Here is a 7,462-nt window from a genome sequence, read left to right on the forward strand (position 1 = left end):
AGTGTGTCAGCAACAGAAATATCAAATCCTTTTTACACAGCTAGTGGCTGGGCAACATTACACAGCTAGTGTGGGGTGGGAGGCAACAGAGGGTGGGGTTTTACTAGGACGCTGCACACATTAAAAACCATCGTCCTCCCCATCCCCTTGTCTCTGCTGGGCACACTGTAAGCAGAAGACACCCAAGAGAGAAACTACCCTGGGGCACTCCAGTGCATGGCTAGTGCCCCTACGTGACAGCAGCGGGAGAGTTGAGGTGAAGCGCCCTGAGCCAGCCTCCCCTGACCTGTTGGCAATCAGCCAGCAGCGACGCTGATGATCTGCTGGTCAGGGCTTCTGCGGAGGAGCACATGGTGCAGAGATTGGGGAATATGGCCCAGCCCCCCCCCACGCACACACACTCACACCCGCCGCCTACGGGGGAGCAACTGCTCCATCTCCCATGGGCAGCGCGATCAAACTGTGCGGCCTTAATAACCTCTCCTCTCCCACTAGAACCCCAGATAACAATCTCCAGCCGCTGGAGTTGGAAGGCACTTCCGTCTCCACTCTTGCAGTGGTTACAGCAGGGACCTGAGTGGGCTCTGGGCAAAGGTTAGGGGAAGTGGGGCCACCCTCCAACACCTGTGAGGCGAGGGAGGGATCCCACATTCTGGCACCTGCAAAAACTGCAGTGGACAACTTTTGTGTACTCTCTGCCAATCCAGGCTGAGAATGGAAGGAGACGACGTGAGAGAAGCTGCTAGTGGGGCCACCCTCCAACACCTGTGAGGCGAGGGAGGGATCCCACATTCTGGCACCTGCAAAAACTGCAGTGGACAAGTTTTGTGTACTCTCTGCCAATCCAGGCTGAGAATGGAAGGAGACGACGTGAGAGAAGCTGCTCTCCACCCCACTGGCTGTATGGCCCACGGGGGTGAGACGGCCACAGGTCCCACCCGCCACGCCTGCCCTGGCTCGGCCCTTCCCCTCCTCCCACTCCTTGCAGAGCAGGGAATATCCAGGAGCAGAGAGGCAGGAGAAGAACCACAGGAGGTTCATGGCTGAGAGGAGGAATGTCTGGGTGTAGACATGTTCCTTCAATCTAGGGGGCCTGTGCCCACAAGCCTCCCTTCCCCCCCGGCAGGAGGTCTGGGACGCTCCGGCTGACGACGTTCCTCCCTCTTCCTCCACAAAGAGAGGCCGGGTGACTGCTGCACCCTCTTCTGGGGTGGGTCCAAGAGGCAGGGGGTCTGATGAAGAGGGGCAGGCAGTTCTGTACTTACCGTCTTCTCCTGCATAGGGATTCAACTTGGTGTCATCTTCAAAGAGAGAGGACAGAAGGAACAAGATTAGTGGACTCACTATGGCCTTTGCATTCTGGGTCTGGATGGGACTTTAGGGAAGTTCAGTTCAAACGTTTAGTTTAGAGGCAAGGACGCTGAAGCACAGAGAGGGGAGGTGACTTGCTCAAAGTCACACCGCAGTTCAGTGTAGCTACAGGGTGGAGAGTATGTGAGTAGGGGGTGAAGAGGCGTGAGGCTGAGGGGCTGGGGGACAGCTGCCTGGAGAGCCAAGCTGAAGACCTTGCACGTTGTTTCAGGGGCAACGGAAAGCTGTGGAAGGGTGTGAATAGGGGCTGTGTGTGTCACAAGATCAAATTGGATCGGAGACTCCCCAGGACTACAGCGCAGAGGAGAGATTTCAACACATTCTTTCTCTGCACCTCAAGGCGTGTACCCTGCAGCTTTCTAATTGAGTTCCAGTGGGTGGCCCTTCTGTGGGCCTTTCCTGTGCAGATTCATATATGGAAAGAAAAGCAAGAGTTCCATGTCCAGGGAATGCTCTAGATGGCTGAAGATGATTGCTCTGAGCACCGGAACTTTAAACAATCTAAACACTCCACAATTCACCGCCTGCAACACGCATTTGGTCCCTCTTCTCTCCAGCATCTCCATCAGCCACGTCATTTTAAAGGCCTTTACTGGCTCCCCTTTGTTCACAAGTGTTCCAGTGAATCTGTCCCCAATCTGTCCCCAATCTTCTTTCCTCCTGTCACCCACCACAACTCATCACCGTGGCAGTGGCCGAGACAAGCTGCTCAAGGCTCTCCAGACCCCCTGGGCTGCGATACCTCTGAGCTGCTGTGCATACTGTTCCTTCTGTAGGCGACGCCCTTCCTTCCCTACTCTACTCCTCCCTCAAAAGTCCCAACCCCCACCAAAAAAAGTCTCACCCCTGAAAAACCCCTGCAAGGCTGGGATTAGGGTCCCGGACAATTTCAGAGTAATGGGAGCCGGCTGAACCCGCCTCGTGTGATCACCCTTTGCTGTCTTGTCCTGCCCCTTTTCCATTTCTTTCAGCACCAAGAAAGACTGGAGTTGAGGGGAAAGATCATTACTTTTGGAGCTGGATGAGACCTGACTCCATCTCTTCCTGGCTGTGTGACCCTGGGCAAGACATCTACCCCCCTGAGCCTTAGCATCAACTCTATAAAATGGGAATATAACAGTATCAACACCCAGGATTGTCAGGAGGACTGAACATTAATTTGGGCGTGACATTACCACCCTACCTGGCACATGGTCAATCCCCCCAAAATGTTAGCTCTTCCTATCATTTGTTTGTTTTCCTCCACGACCGCCCTCCAGATCCATGGGTGTCTGCTCTGGTTCTCTAGGTGATGTTTAGAAAGGCGGGGCACCATGAGAAGAACATTCTACCACTTACCCCTCCTGTAACCCTAAGTAAACTGCTTTGCTCCTTATAAGCCTATTTCCTTATCTATAAGGTAGGATTGCAGCTGAATAATGTTTTATTTTTTAATCTTTTTTCCTTTTTGTCTTTTTTACTGACCGGTATCGGGATCGCAACCCTCGGTGTTGCGCCCGCACCGCACTCAGCCAGTGAGCGGGAACGGTCTCCACATGGGATCCGAACCCTCGGCGGGAGCGCCGCCACACTCCCAAGGGGCACACTCTCCAGTGCGCCACCGGGCCGGCCCTGAATAATGTTTTAAAATATGAGCTTTTTTCTTCTTTCCATTATTCCTTTCAAGCAGATAAAGCCCAGGAGGGGCTGTAAAGAACCCACAAGTCCTTGTCTTAGCCTAAGGGGAATGGGTTTTCAAACCTAGATGTAGTGTATTGAAAAAAGACAAGAGAGAGGAATTCCTCAGAGACAGCAGAAGGATCCTGGAGAGAGCAGGGGAAAGGGAAGAGATTTGATGAACCTCTGGCAGCTTCAACCACGACCCCCGGGCCTCGAGGTAACAGAGAAGCCCCTATGATGGCCAGGCCTGAATAGGCACCAACCCAAGCTGGAGGACTCCCGGCCCCACCTGGACCCTCTGCCTGCCCAAGGCCAAGGCCACAGGAGCAGGGAGCCAAGCACCAGAACAGCTGAGGTGGAATTCCTGAGTCAGAAGTGAAGTTAAGCTATAGAAAAACCAGGCAATCCTTTCATGTCTGCGTGTGTGGACTGCGTGTGTGTGACCTCTCAGGTTCTGTGAAGATGAAGTTATATAAAATACCTGGCACTGGTCTGGGACATTAACTTCTCCCCTCTCCACGGTGAACTGCATCCCACAGCCTGCTGAAGGCCAGCACCTTGGTTACAGCCCAGAAGTGGAGTCCACTTGTACTAAACCTGGCTCTGCTTCTCACCAGCAAGTGACTTCAGCTCCTTGAGCTTCAGGTCCCTTATTTGCAAAACGATGGGGAAATTCCTATCCCAGGAGATAATCTCTGTCCCCACCCTGACTCAGGCCTTACCTTCCGTGGTGAGGCTGTCAATGGAGAGGGAGGAGGAGGTGGTGGACAGGTCTCGGTCAAAGGGGCTGAAGGAGCTATCGGGGGAGGCAGAGTAGTGGTCCTCGTCCTGGAAGTCCTCGCATGTCCTGCCCTCAGCCTGCAACAGAGACCCCGGCACTGCTGCTCTGGACAGAGCTGGGCCCTGAATGCATTTAAACCTTCCATCTTATCCTGAAAGCATCTTATCTTACAGGGCAATTTATCTGTCAGCTGCTTCAAATCCTTCCTCAAGGAAGGAGCTGAGATGCCAATCTTAAATAAATAGAGCAAATCTAAACATTCACCAACAGCCAAGGTCAGGAGTGGGCTGCTGGAGAAGACTGGGTTTTTTTTTTAAGGTTAGAAAGAGGCAGCTCACCCAGAACCAGACTAATAAAACAGACCGTGGTGAGCACATGGCAATGGAGTCTGGGGGGTTGACGTTTAAATGCTGGGCCCAGCACCTTCTTGCTGTGAGATGCAGGCCAAGTCACTAAACTCTGAGCCTCAGTTTCCCCTCTGACCAAAGGGGGCACTGGCCCCCAGCTTTTGGGGTCATGTTAAATAAGAGCAAGTGTAGGGCTGCACACAGTGAGGCGCATGGCACGTGCACTGTGCTGACCTTGCGAGAGGTACAGAGGGAAAGGAGGAAAAAAGGACACACAATGAATGGGTCCGTCTGTGTCAGTCTAAGGTGTCAGGATAGGATGCTTCCCACTCAGAATCAAAGTGTAGCGTGTTTGGAAAATTCTAACAGTGAGAAGGAACCTAGATGGGATTCTAAATGGGCGGCACCTGGAACAACCCTCCTCATTCTCAGAATGACTGCCGCCCTCAAAAGCCAGAGGGCTGGAGCCTCGGCAGGCACTTCCCTAATGTCACCAGGTGCATGGTCTCCCAGAGGACCCAGCTGTAGCTGAGGCCATGCCCAACGCATCCTCTGCACAGACCAAAAGAGTTCCTGGAGAGCTGCCCACTCAAGGCCAAGTCACCAGAAGTGCCTGTCTCAGGGACACACAGAGCCCTCTAAAACCTTTCAAAGCTGATTTAACTGGCTCAGATAAGTCTGGAAAACAAATTTCAAATGGAGGGGAGGATTTCACCAAGGGTTAAAGATGCCTTGAGAAGAGCTATCAGAGGAGGTCTGCTGCCAGCCCTCCTGTTCCCCACTACCTGGCACAGGAGCTACAGAAGATCACTTATGCCTCTTACCTCCTGGGCACAGCCGTAGGCCAGCCACTCCTGGCGGTAGCGGTCAAAGCCACTGGAACATCTGCAGGGGGGCCAAAAGGTCAGAGATGTGATGGGACTGACAGAGAAGCCCTGCCTCCTTCATTTCCCCCGATTCAGTAATGACTCTGATGATAGTGAGAAGAGGGGATAACTTCCCAGGGCTGGGGTGCTCAAGCTCCCTAAGGCCACTGGGTGGGTGGGTGGGTGTCTTTGGCCTCAGGCAGCCATGGGACCAGGAGTCAGACCCTGCTGCTCCCTCTACTCCTTCCCCAGAAGGAAAGGGAGGTGTTTGAAGCATCCCCACCCTCCTTCTGAAGCAGCTTCCCAGGACCAAGGCCACATTTGCCAGGATGTGTGTGCGTAGGGGCTGGCTGGACTGCATGACCTCTCATGACCTTTGTGATCGCCTCGCCTCTGTGCTGCCATGACACTGCTGCGAATCCAGGGAATTTACACACACGTTCTCATATGGAGAAGGCTCGCTCATTCACAGAGCTCCCCCATCGTTGTTGAGGGGCCCAAACTTGGGAAGGGGAGGCTGGGCCAGAGGTGGGCATCTGCAGACCTAGTCAGCACCTCCCTGTGTGATCATTAAAGGGCAGAAATGAGGATCCTGCCAGAGACTGGGAGAGATTAAAAATTGGCCGACAAGGTCTCCAGAGAGGACACTGTGCAGCTCAGCCGGGCTGGAAGGCACCCCCTAGGGAAGGGGTGGGGGCATGAGGACGAGACAGAGAATGTTCTCCACCGCAGCACGCTCAAACCCCCGTTCTTCATCTTCAGTGCCAGGGGAATGCACCGAGCCCTACTCAAGCTCAGGGACACCGCCTGGAAGGAATAACATCACGAGCCACCAGTGCTGAGAAAGCAATCTCAGCAAGTCAACTCTGCACCAGCAATCACCCACGCATCTGCCCGAGACCTGGTGAGGCCACGAGCCAAGGCTTTCCGAGGACTGTCAGTCTTTCCTTCTGAAGATGCCTCCATGGGCTCCAAGCTGCTCCTCCTGCATCGGGGGTGGCTGGACTGGGCCTTCTGCACCCTCCTTCTCTCAGGTCCTCTGTGCCCACTATTGTGGGGAGATGGAGGACTAGGGACGCTACTGGAGGCTGAGAACTAAAGTTTCTTTTACATCAAGCTAACTGATTCTTTTGAGGATTGAGCCTTTAGTATAGGTCTAAGAGCATCACCTTCTGAGCCTTGAACAAACCAACCCAGATTCAAAGGGCATGAGAAGTTGCCATATATTGAGCATCTCCTGAATGCCAGGTGCTGCCCCAGCCACATGCTGCACCATCTCACAGGACCCTCACAATGACACTATAAGGCAAAGATTATGACTTTCATTTTCTGAGCTAATCCTGGAGTTAAGGTCACCCTTAGACTCCAGAGTGGGCCATGGAGTGGCAGGAGGTGGAGGAGGGGTGGGGGGTTATGTAGCACGAAGGGAAGGCATCTGACATGGTAAGTGAAATTGTCTACATCAGATCGGCCCCAGAGCAGGGAGGGGAGGCCCAGGGAGGCTGCAGAGGGCAGAGCGGATGACGGGAGGGGAGCAGAGAGCCACGTGGTGATTGAAAGCAGCTGTTGGTGGGAGAGACTGGCCCCAGAGCAGGGAGGGGAGGCCCAGGGAGGCTGCAGAGGTCAGAGCAGATGACGGGAGGGGAGCAGAGAGCCACGTGGTGATTGAAAGCAGCTGTTGGTGGGAGAGACTAGGTGGCCGGCCCCACTGCACCAGCCCTGCCCTCTGGCTTTTTAGGGACCTGAGGTCAGCTCTCAGTTGCAGTTGAGGCTCCAGAGAGCCGGCAGGGAGGGGCGGACGCTGGAGTAAGCCCAGGACCATGGGGCATCTGGGGACAGAAAGGTTTCCAGCCCACATTAGCCTTGCACCCTCTGATGGAGTTCTCTGTGCCGTAGCTGACAGCTGGAGTAAGCCCAGGACCATGGGGCGTCTGGGGACAGGAAGGTTTCCAGCCCACATTAGCCTTGCACCCTCTGATGGAGTTCTCTGTGCCGTAGCTGACACAACCACAGCAAGGGCAGAGTCTACAACCAGAGGCTCTGCCCTTCCCCCAGCCTGACCAACCTTGTAATGTTACCACGGGCCCAACCCTCATTAAACTGTCATGCGCTCTGAGTTTGGGCCTTAAAAGTATTAAATGGGGGTTTGCTTTCATCTGACCCATTTTGCAGTTCCCATGGCTCAGCTGTTTTGGATGCTGAGTCATGCAGTGGCAGCCAGCCCCAAGATCCCAGGGCTCCTCTGAGGTCCTCTCGATGATTGCCCCATTGCTGAGACAATGGATCTCAAATTTGAAAGTGCAGAAGACAGGCCACTTCAAAAATCAGATTCCTGGGATCCTGGTCCCAGAGGATCATATTCGATGGGTTGGGTGGGGCCCAGAAATCCTCATTTTTTTTAAAAAAAGATGACCAGTAAGGGGATCTTAACCCTTGAT

The 7,462-nt window shown here is 53.9% G+C and overlaps 1 long non-coding RNA gene across 1 annotated transcript; it reads right to left on the reverse strand.

Annotated features, from left to right (window-relative positions):
• Positions 1-1,264: 1,264 nt before the first annotated feature.
• LOC103583858 lies at positions 1,265-5,045 on the reverse strand. The gene is made up of 3 exons (XR_549905.1): positions 4,983-5,045; positions 3,753-3,888; positions 1,265-1,301 (listed from the first exon to the last, which is right to left on the reverse strand). It is a non-coding gene; the product is annotated as an uncharacterized LOC103583858 (long non-coding RNA).
• Positions 5,046-7,462: the final 2,417 nt, after the last annotated feature.

This window comes from Galeopterus variegatus, unplaced genomic scaffold (assembly GCF_000696425.1).
Source record: "Galeopterus variegatus unplaced genomic scaffold, G_variegatus-3.0.2 Scaffold29441, whole genome shotgun sequence".
NCBI classification, from domain to species: domain Eukaryota; kingdom Metazoa; phylum Chordata; class Mammalia; order Dermoptera; family Cynocephalidae; genus Galeopterus; species Galeopterus variegatus.